This window comes from Aphelocoma coerulescens, chromosome 2, assembly GCF_041296385.1.
Source record: "Aphelocoma coerulescens isolate FSJ_1873_10779 chromosome 2, UR_Acoe_1.0, whole genome shotgun sequence".
Taxonomy (NCBI): domain Eukaryota; kingdom Metazoa; phylum Chordata; class Aves; order Passeriformes; family Corvidae; genus Aphelocoma; species Aphelocoma coerulescens.
In genome coordinates this window covers 77,672,625-77,684,312 of record NC_091015.1, presented here as the reverse complement: position 1 = coordinate 77,684,312, position 11,688 = coordinate 77,672,625, and the positions used below count along the sequence as shown (strand labels likewise).

The following is an 11,688-nucleotide window of genomic DNA, read 5'->3' as shown; positions in this document are numbered from 1 at the left end:
GAGATAAGGCGTTCAGTCAGATTTTGCTGGATAGCTCCTTTGCTGCAGTGGAGTGGATGATTGTTTTTCTGATGTTTGCTCGGTTATCATTTGTGTTTTGTTTTCTGCTTTATTTGTACTTTGTTTAATGCTCTAACTTTTTACTGCTTCTTGTCTTTCATCTCAATTCTTCTAGGCCCTTAAACTGTAAAGAATCTTGCACAAGCCTGATATTTTAAGGAAACTTCACTGATGGTTTGGGTTATTTTGAATAAAACCTTGAAAATACCTTCTAAAGACATTTTATTTTTAGAGACTATGTACATATTCTGCTGCTAAAAAGTATAATGTCAAGAAAGGAAAACCAGGAAAAACTGTGTATCAGGCATTGCACCATTGTAGCACACGATTAGGTAGCTTTATGTTTCACAGAGTATAAGCAAGCATATTGGGGAAAGATGTCCACAAAAAAGTTGAGTTATTGTTGCTTCTGGAGTCTACTATGTTTCTTATGTCAAGTGTTCAAAATTTGACTATTGCTTTATTTATCCATAGTTAAACTTTGTGAATTCTCTTCTGCTGTACAATTGCAAAGTAATTCAGTACCCCTTTCCTTTACAGATGGGAATCTGAGCCAGGGAAGTTAGAAGCTGTGTGTTACCATGCCCATTTTGCTGCAGGAATTACCTTTAGTTCTTTTGGACAACTCAAAGAGCACCAGGAACTACTTTGTAGGGAATGAAGCCCAGCTGTGTTGAATATCCAAATGAGTGGAGATGGGAGGAACTTGGGAAATTATTTACAACTCTTTTGCACTTTGAGGGGAAATATGGGTCTCTGCTTCTTCCGCTGTTCAGCCTCTTCCTCCTTGTATGCTCATGAAGAGACCTCAATTCCAGGTAGCACACCAGTGAGCTGAATCAGGCTCTGGGTATTTTACTTGGAGCTTGTACACATAATTTTTTGCAGGAACACCAATGGAATCTGCATCCAGAAGGACTGAATTGTGTTGATTCTTCCTTTTTCTTCCTTAACACTATCCCATGTCAAGTGAATGTGAATTTTGCCATAAAATCTAATGGTGATCGAATAAGATCCAATTATTATCTTTTGTGTCTATGCAGAAATTATCTGTAATTATTTAACTAAAAAAACTAGAACAGTTTTGAGTTTTTGTTGCTTTGTTTCATTTTTTTTTCTTTTGCACTTTGCTCTTCTTGTGTTCTTTGCAAATTGTTGTAATTAGGGTTGAAATGCCTATGTATATTTAAATCATACTCTCATGCACTTAGTTTAAACATTCTCAGATTCAATCATTTTAGCTGTGGTTAAAAATCTGGGTAGGTTTTCTCCTACCAATTTGGAATGTTTTTATTTTACCTTCCTACAAATAAATGGCTGGAGGGTATTTAATCAAATGTTAAAATATTTCAACACAGAGTGATGACTTAGGATGGAAATTTTTACACCAAAAAATAGATGATTAGTGAGCATGTTTTTTGGTTTACATTAGGGCAGACATAAATGAACAGCTGCAGAATATTGGCTTGTCTTGGAGCTACATATACAACACAGAATCAACTTTTTACGGGATGGAGATCATGGGGTAAATTTGATACAGATTCTGCTCTTCGGCAACTCTTCCATGTTTTACTGATTGAATGGGCAATAACAGTGACAAAGAGAAGACCTTGCTCCAAGATTTTATCTGGTCTGCATAACCTGGGAAGCAGTAGTTTTCATTTGTGATATTGACAAAAAAAGTCTGGTGTGATTCCTGTGAATTCATTCTCTTGAGCACGTTGCTCCTTTCTTTTCACTTTTTCCCAGGAGGTGTGTGGTTGCTGATGAGGAGAGAAGGAAAAAAATCATCATGCATGTATTTGAATAGGATTGACTTTACTCATAAGAAAAAGAATGTAATATCTGTGTGGGTGGCACACTGTGAGAACTTACATGAATGTGAAACAGTGGATCCAACCAGGAAGTTATATAAGGAAATTCACACTGGTTGGGAAGAGGGCTTGTGAAAAGTGTTCTGAAATTGAGGGGCAAAAATTGTAATGCTTCCTGAAACCATAAGTTTTGAAAGTTTTGTTTGCTGCCATTAAAGTTTCATTATTTCAGTAACTTTTTTTTTTTGTGTGTTTTATTGAATGTACTGAAGAGGATCTGTGCCTATCTGACATACATACTATTAAATTCAGTTCTCCATTGCTTGGAACTCTAAGGAGCCAAGATATACTGAATAGAAGAAGAACACAGTTAATAATTTTGTCATGCACAAGCTTAAATATATTGACACTGTTTCACCAGCAGTTCTGAGAAAGGGCACTACACCAGCTTATAGAAAAAGCTTGGATTTTGAAGCCATATAGTTTGCTTTCATCTGAGTGAATGTTTCCCTCCTAGACATGTGTTAACTGGAGTGAAACAGTACTGCTGTCTAGAGAACTGGATTTTCCAGTGAGTTTGGTATTAATGCAAAATATTCTATATGAAAGGAAAAGGAAAAAATTTTGAAAATGAAAATTTTCAATTTTTAGTGAGTTTAAATTTCTGCTAAGAATAAGACTTTTTTTTTCCCTGGAAGATGTGGATTAAAATTGCTTGTTAATGTTTCTGCAACAAGGAATATTTTTTTTCTCATTTTGAACAAACATTATTTTAAAACAAGGGAAAAGAAGTGCCTAACTGACAAGTTTCATAGAGAGGTGAGTTCTGGAGTTTTTATTGAGGCGGAAATATGTGAGTAGTTGAACATATGAGTAGTGATTCTAGAAAAACTTGTTACTCCTTGCCACAGAAAGATTCTCTCTCCTTCTGTAATACAAAGAAGATGAATACATTTGTGGTACAGTGCTGGACTGCAGAGCCATCTGTATCATGGAGTGCATGTGAAAACCTGGCACTGAGTTTTCTACTCTGGCAGCAGCTAGAATTATATTAATGTCAATAGAGTCGGCTTGGTACAAAAATGGGGCAGTGTTGTAGAGAATAAGGCTGTCTCACCTAGGTTGCCATCTTACATCGATATTGTGCTGCAGTGAAAAATTGCTCCAAGTGCAGAGTCCCAACAAATCAGGTCTCTGTTGTTTTTGAAGGCAAGGAATTTTTTGTGTTACTGTTCATTACTGGGCAAGAAAAACAAAGATGTGTAAGACTAAGATTAATGATATCAGCAGATCATTGTCTAAAGATTAATCTTTTTAAAATGATGAGAAAGGGATAGACACAGTGAGCTTCTAGCTGCCTACAGCTACAAAGAGTAATAATAAACATTACTATGGCAGGGCTGGCTCTGGAATACTAACAGAGGCATATCAAGTTATCATCAGTAAACACCAATGGTGGGTTCTTGTTGTTTTTTGGCTACTGATGACTGTTGAAAATGGTGTGGCTTTTCCCCCCTCCTTCCTAAAGCAACAATTGTGTACTTTCTTTTGATGTCTAACTATTTAATATTCATTTTTTTGGATCAATTCTCTCTTTCATGGTATTGTCAGTGTACTACTTTCTCTTACAAAGACTTCTACCTTATTGCCTGAGTCTAAAATTATCAGGGATTTAAAAAAATGTTCATTATAGCAATTACATTTACTCTGTAAACCCAGGAGGCATTGACTTTCTGTTAGCTCCCCTATAACTAATCCTTAGTGCATGTATATTTTTGTGCATGCCTGCTGTTTTTATATTTAGCAGAATATCTATTTATACCACATAGGAGGTCTATGTAGCAATTGCATAAATCTGTTTATTTTTCAAGGGCTACATATCAGCAACTGATGGTATAGGAATGGTCTGTGTAAGCTAAAATATACTAATATTATTTCTTTCAATCTCTTCACTATTTATGCATCTCTTTCCAATATCACAAACTTTGTGGTTTGAAAAGGAATTGCAGACTTTTGTTCAGAACAGTCCGAGCTGAGAAGTCTGCAGATTTTGAAGTTTGTTTATGCCAAGCAGTTCTTTTTTCTCATAAGCTTAAAAAGGCAGGCAGTGATAGAAGCAGCCCATTTTCATATCCAACAACGGCAATAACAGTGGTGATTTAAATGCCCACAAGAGTCAGATTCTGCCAGTCTCACTGTCAGACAGAGCAGGATATTGCATCAGGAGTAGCTCCACCGACTTCAGCCAAGCTCTTGGGGTAGTGAAATGTTAGTATGACTTGGTGATGGTTGCAATTGGCATCTTTATAATACTGTGACTTGACCAAAGAGGTTGTTTTGATTATTTGCTTCCATGAAAGAAGGCTTCTGTTCTTGCCTTGAGACACAATTTTGATTCAGTTTAAAATGAGATGTTTATGTATTATGAAGTTTGAGTTTTACCTACATCATGTCCCGAGAGCTGAAAAGTGCTCACTACCCCTCAGATTTAGGTATAATGTTAGACTACATGAAGTTGTGTCATGATGATCAACTTCAAGCCAAGTATGGAAATAAGTGAATGGGTATAGTCAGGGAGAAGTAATTAGTGTGGTATCTGTGAATATATAATCATAGAATCGTCTTGGAAGAGACTTCTAAGGTCACTGAGTCCACCTCCACCCATCACCCCAGGACTGCCATGTGCACTGTTAAACCATTTTCTCAAGTGCCACATTCAAACATGTTTTGAATGCTTCTAGGGATGGTGATTCCACCACTTCATTCAGCAGGTGTTGCAATGCCTGAAAACCCTTTCAGTGAAAAAAAAAATTCTTAATATTCAATCTAAACCTCCCCTGGCACAACTTAAGGCTATTTACTCTCATCCTGCCTCTTGTTACCTGGGAGACTGACTTCCATCTCACTGCAACCTCCTCTCAGGTAGTTGTAGAGAGTGATAAGGTCTCCTGAGGACCCTTTCCTCCAGGCTAAACAACCTCAGCTCCCTCGGCTCCTCATCATCAGACTTGTGTTCTCATCCTTTCACCAGCTCCACTGCACTTTTTTGGACACACTCTAGCACCTCAATATCTTTCCTGTAGTGAGGGGACCCTGTATAATTGTCATTTATCAGAGCTTGCAGTGTTTCCCAAACATGGGAGTACTGCTGATAAGGATGACAGTGTAGGAAAATTTAAATATTTGGTTTTACAACACCTTCCCTCTGGACTATTTTCTTTCTTCAGGGCTGGATGAGGGCTGTTGCTCCTTTTGAAATAACCTGAAGGCTAATTGCTCTATCTTTGAACAAGGAAAGCTTAAATTTGAATTGTTGCAGTGTGGTGAATGCTTAGCAATGCACGGCGAAGTCAAAGGAGTACCTATATGAAAGTTTATTTCATTTTAAAAGTCTATAAACTTATTTATGATGGAGTTTATGCAACACATTTCTCTTGTGGCTAAAATTTGATTCAGCATTTCATTGTTTGTATGTGACTGTGAATTCAGTATAGGAAATTGTTTCAATAAGGAACAAATAAATTTTACTTTGGAGTCTTATCTAACTTTATTTCAGGTAGTCTTAAAACTGAAATCCATGATGCATTTTTTTTTCATTGATGCAGATTTAGGCAAATTAGGTATGCAGCTTATGTCCTGTGATCTAGATTTGTTTTAAAATCATCATGGTGGAGATACTAGCTGGAATAGAAGTAATATTAGGAAGGTGTATCCAGATCATTACAAAGGTACTGTAGGGGTCTCTTTGATTAGTGGGTCTTTAAAAATTCCAACTTATGCTCTTTAAGTGATTTCAGTACTTGCATGAAAAAAATGAATGATGCAGTGCTTGAACAGGTTTTTTGTTTAAGAAATGCTTTCTGTGTAGAAGAAAAAGCAAAAAAAGTTTACCAGAAGCATGCAAAAGTGCTTACAGAGCTCATGCTGGTTTTGCTTGCCTTTTGTCACACTTGGTTTATAATCACTGACTTGGTCACCCTGGTTCAAATTTCTGTAGCCCATTATATCTCAATGAAGAGCTCTGTTAAATATGCCATTGGCTTCATGGCAACACTGTAATGTTTCCATAATTTTTCTCCTGCGATGAGAATTGGACAGATTGAGTTGGAAAATCTTAAATTGTCGCACGATGTCATTGTGGTAAAACTTTGCCAAAATTCGGGATTAGGAGTGCGTCTTTGGGTTAGCAGTTCTTTTGATGATTCCATCATCAACTGCAAAAGTCACTTCAGTGTGTAAGTGTGCATTGCTTGAGACATTGTGCATCACTTTTAAAGAATACGGAGCATTTATATTTGGAAAATATCTCCCTAATTGTATATATTGTTCTGGGTCATTATTTTCTCATTGTTTAAATTGCAGCTCATTTATTTAAAAGAATACTTGTCAAAGGAAAGCTTTAAGTACTGATTTAAGAAAGCAGTGTTAAATAATTGAAATGACTGTGATAAAATTGCCTTAGTTTAAACAGACCAGTTTTATCAGTCTGTTTAATGAATTGTGCTTTTATAGGGTGAGATAAATCTAATGTGAATTCGAGTGGTTGCACTAGAAATACAGCTCTAGGTGTGATCTCTCGTGGTTTTAACTAGCAGAATTAGAGAAAAAAAAGGCAGTTCTACTCCTGCATTTCCTTTCAGAAACACTTCATGTACAATAAGCAATGCTGATATCTTTACAAATCTTTCTAATATCTACCTACCTGTAATGTCTGGGTATTTACATGTGGATTGTGTATTGGTGACAAATTGTCTTGGTCATTACTTGGAAAATATTTGTGTCTCTTGAAGTAGAAGTAAACTTAGAATTTCATATAGTCCTGGAATCATTAATTTTCATGCACTGGAATAGTGACACAATCAATTTCTTTGTAGACTGAGGGGACTTGGCAGGCAGGTCTTGCTGCTCACTAATGGTTTAGAAGGACACTTTTTGCACGAAAACCATCATACCTGCTTTGGGGCTGAAGACAGCCATTGGTCCGTGCTGACACAGGAGAATGCTGGGATGTTTTGGATTCTGCTGTTTATGCTTCTGTGCATTGTGAGAACACATCTTGCACACAAGAAGATAAATAATAATTAAAAATATGTAGTAAGTCCTTTAGAGCATCATCAGCTTTTCTCTCCACTAACCCATTTAAATAACCTACACAGCAGGATTAGTACCTAATTTGGGGGGATAAGTAAGGGTTTCCTGTAGAACCCAGACACTTTACACTTAAAGGGAAGTCCTTGTATGCCTTCCCATACTGGACTAGCATGCACAGTGCCATGAGTTGCAATAGGAGTTCTAGGAAGGTAGCATACAGTGTTTGAGACAATGTCACATTCTGGTCCCAGAATGATGGTGAAATTCCTGTCTAGTAAGACCAAGAATTTGCAGGTAGTGTTGCATAACTCAAAGGAGATCACTGGGCCAGTTACCAGCAGTTTTTATAGCTGGATTTACCTACCTTAAGTGTTTCTTAAATACTGTTAAGCTGACTTGGGGCACAGTTTGCCCTGTCAGCAATCATTTTGCCTCTAAGGATATCTCAGGACAAAAGGCAATGCTCTGAGTGGGGCATATACATGTTCCTTCAACAGCTTTCAGTCCTTGGTAGCCTATCTAGAGAAAGAAGCACGAACTTGCAGTGTGAGCAGAATATGTCAGACAGTATGTGACTGACTTCCCAGGAAATATTACTCCAGCTGCAGTTGAATCCATTCAGATATTTCTTATTCTCAACAAGGCCCTCATGACTAGTCTTGTGTAAACAGTCCATACCATCAACTCTGCAACCTCACTTGCAGCACTGGAAATTATAATGATTACTTCAGGAAAAAAAAAGAAAAAAAAGAAGTTGAGCTGGAGTCTCACTGGTTTATACAAAACACTTTCCAGGGAAGGACATGTTGCAAGACACTTGTATATGATGTCATTTTGCTCCAATCAAATGGACGTGTAGATTTCAAAATGATGCTTATCTTTATGCCTTATATTTTTGATTTATTATCCTTAGGTTAGCTCCTACTCAGGCTGTTTTCTGCAACATTGCTGTGTCTACTGACTGATACCAGGGTGTTGACAAAAGCTGCAGTTCACCTGAAGGAAGTTTATTGAGATTTCAATTGTTTTGCTGTTCTGAAAGGTGAGGGGAAATGCTCCTTCTTGCAGAAGTTGTGAAACATGATATTTCATAAGCTGAGCTGGCTATTGCTCCTCCTCTTCTTCCTCCCCAAAACAATCTATCTCCAAGGTATGTGATTTCCTGTTCTGTGTCTGCTACTGGCAGAAACTGCTCTTTCAGTTTTCATTACAGACTATCAGCTTGTCCATCTGTAGAAAAACAGACAGGATTCTTGTATCATTTAGCAGCTGTCTAGGGAATTCAGCCTAAGTTTTAAGGTTGTTGAAATCAAGCTGCTTTGAAGAACAGCTTGATTCTGATGGATTCTAATAAGGGGGAAAACCAGGTCTGCATAGCTGTCTTTCATACTGGTTTTATGATATGAGAATGAATCAGAAAACAAGAGCAAGTGAGTCTATAAAATGGGGGAGGCACTTGTAAAGTACAAGAGGTTAACATTTTTACTGTTCAGAAAGTAGTTATATTTTTATTAGACAGTAGACTTTTCTGTCTTTGTTTTCAAGCTATTCCTACTACAAAATTGTAAATAGTGGAAGGATATATTAAATACCAAGGAAAATTATTTTTAAAAGCTATTTTAAAAATTAATTTAAATTTAGACAGACATAGTATCACGGCATTAAAACACCCCAGGGTCCTTTTTATTGGTCCATTAATACTTGCCTCGAGTGGTAGAACACACCTGAGGCAAGATTTAATGAACCAATAAAACATGCCCTAGAGTGCCCTAATGCTATATTGCTAACCATTCCTATTACATAAATCCACTGTTTGCATACTTCCTTCATATGTTTCAGAAAAATCTCCAATTAAGTGAAGACCATATGACAATTCTTATCCTGAGTTTCCTTCAGCATATTTTGGAGCAATTAAAATGATTATTTGAGATATTTTCAATCAACTAATGCAACGTACTGTGCCTAGAACTTTATGGACTGCCCAGATAGCAAATCCTTTAAGTGTGGTTATGTGTTAAGTCGTGTTTCTTTTCAGTTACTGAGAATTTTCTAGTCTCCCTAAAGAATTTGAATGCAATGCTGTTCTATTTCTGTTTTTATCTTGAAACTACTCCACTTGTTTGTCTAGAATCCACCCCAAAGCAGAAATCTAGAAGAGGAACTGGTCATAACTCCAGTCCCATTAAAATGCTCAAGGATGTTGCTAAAATGACGCTGTCTGAAACCTCTGACATTATTTAGTCAAAGAGTCATTTTAGTCCTTTTTAAGGAGGAGGATTTTTAGTGTTGTAAATCAACTTTAATGGAGTTAAGATTATTTACATCAACTGATAGTCCAGCTCTTTGCTTTCTAGAACATTCAGTAGGACTAGAAACGTTGTATTAAATCAGACAGCTGAGATGGAAGAAAGTACAAAGGATGCTTATTGTATTTTGTGATTGTTAATTTAAAGCCTTTGACTGAAGTTAGCTTTTGCCCTAATGATTTAGAATGTTCATAACCATGAGCAAAAATTGATAAACATACCTAAGTGTATCTGTACTTCGTAATAGGAAAAAGAAGATTGGTTTTGAATGTCATTGCATGAAGAATAATAACCCTTCATCAGAGAACAGGAGTGAGTTTTGTGCCTTATTAGTTTTGCTTTCCAGCGCTGTTTTGAGACAGGATGATATTATGTTAAAGAAAGAAGACTGAGATTTATAGATGCAGATTGCAAAAATGGCTTATGACTTCTACATAATTGAGAATCTAACATGAAATAATTTTCGCATTAATGTGACTTCATAGTAGTCAAAGCCAAATCAGATGTGACTTAAGAGGTATGCATTTAGCAGAATCCTTACTTGAAGGCTTAGGAGGGGAGAAAGAAAATCCTATGTTGTTAAATTGATACATAAAAATTGAAGAAATTACCGCTTAGGCGTTTTCAGGGGTGGAGAAGCTTTGTAGGCCAGGCTTGATCTCTGCAAGAGTATTTGACAAGTTGAGCATACATGAGGATATGAACCACACATACTTGTTAGGGCAAAAGTAACTTCATTTACAAGTCTAGATCCTCAGCTATTGTGAGCTGGCATAATTCCATGTAAGGCAATGAAATTATACCAGCTTGTACCAGAGGATGAAGTGGCCCCTAATCTTTCAAATAACATGCTCATTAAATGCTTAGGGCCAAATTCTTTCCTGGAATGACTCCATTGCACTTAATGGAATTAAGCCAGGAGAGCATTTGGCCATTATTTAATACAGATAACAATCTAAGGGGAACCAGGTTTCTGTCTTTGTTTTTCTTTTGATATGTAGCATTAGCAAACTGTATGTGATTTTTATAAGACATAATATATGAAATACTGGCTAAAAGAGTCTGCACAGAGATCTCACAGGTACACCCCTGAATGTTCTTGATATGCTACCTTCTTTGGAACAAATAATGCTGACATCCTCGCAAGGTTTAAACCTTTTACTCTTTTCTGGAAATGTACTGTCCAGACTGTCATCTCTTGTCCCTACTTCTTCTTTTCTCACCATTTCACTGTACAGTCATCTCAGAAATTTAAGCAGGGTTAAGCTTATTGCAGAAGTTAAGACTATCTGAAAAATGATGCTGTTTTAATTCTAGGACCAAATAACTGATGTACATTTTCCAGAGTCATCTGGAAAAAAACTAGCATAGTTTTTTCCTTTCAAAAGCATAGTGGCACCTTCTGTTTAAGATTTTTTGCTGCATCATCTAGCAGCTAAAAGGCTCAAATGAGTAATGAGTAAGCATTTCTATTATCAGGAATTGTTTCCTAGAGACAATTTCATTTTTTTAAAAGCTTGAGATATTTGTCTAAAATTTACCTTCATGTCTTTTCTACAGCCTTGTTATGGCTAGGTAGGCCTTATTCTTTTGGCTTAGTGTGTGGATGATCTGAGCTTGTTAATGCTGGACATGAAATGTGGCTTAGAATCAGTCATGAACACTCAAACCTAGTCAGTTCCAGCCCCCCCCCCCCCCCATTGCCCCCCACCCAGTTACCGCAAACAAAACTTGATTCTTTTTTCCTTCTTTACTATTGTGACATCTTTTTTTTATGAGTTGCTCTGAGGTGTTACATACTACTCTCAGCAGCAGTTAGGTTTAGACCTTTGGGGGAAAAAACTCTTTGTTATATTTTTGGAGGACAATTTTGGAAAGGTGTTGCTACCCACCCTAATCCATAATTGGTATTTACTAAAAAACAAAACCGTTTTTGAAATAAATACTTACTGTTGAAGGGCTTGAGGCCTTGATACAGTGCTTTGCAGCTGAGTTTGGGCATAGCAGGAATCATATCTCAGGGAAGATGAACTTCCCATATAAATGTTATAAATCCGGTTCAGTGGTTGCTTTGCGACCCGCGTGCAGCTTTATGGAAGCATGAGTAACCCAAACACTAAAATCCAAAACAGAATCACCAGCCCTTTCTACAGCTTTCTTATTAAAGCTGGGCCAAGAGAGATCACTGCAAAGTATTTGCAGTTGTGAGTGATGTAACACAGCTCAAGGGCATTCAGTACCCGGCAAGCAGAACTATCTTTGAATGGACTTAGATAAAGGACCACCATGAAAACACAGAATGAAAAACAGTGGAAGGGAAATCCATTGCCAATTAGTACCCAAAATATCCAGATGAACAAGAAGAGCTCCTTAAGCAAACCAAGTGGGGGATGAAGTGTCTGGAAACCAGGTGGTAG

At 37.0% G+C, this 11,688-nt stretch overlaps 2 long non-coding RNA genes across 2 annotated transcripts; one reads left to right on the top strand and one right to left on the bottom strand.

Annotated features, from left to right (window-relative positions):
• Positions 1-336: 336 nt before the first annotated feature.
• On the top strand, positions 337-2,109 carry LOC138105786 (uncharacterized). Its single transcript, XR_011148688.1, has 2 exons — positions 337-878; positions 1,493-2,109. It is a non-coding gene; the product is annotated as an uncharacterized lncRNA (long non-coding RNA).
• A 3,182-nt stretch (positions 2,110-5,291) lies between these two features.
• On the bottom strand, positions 5,292-11,409 carry LOC138105785 (uncharacterized). Its single transcript, XR_011148687.1, has 3 exons — positions 11,222-11,409; positions 9,883-9,932; positions 5,292-8,195 (listed from the first exon to the last, which is right to left on the bottom strand). It is a non-coding gene; the product is annotated as an uncharacterized lncRNA (long non-coding RNA).
• Positions 11,410-11,688: the final 279 nt, after the last annotated feature.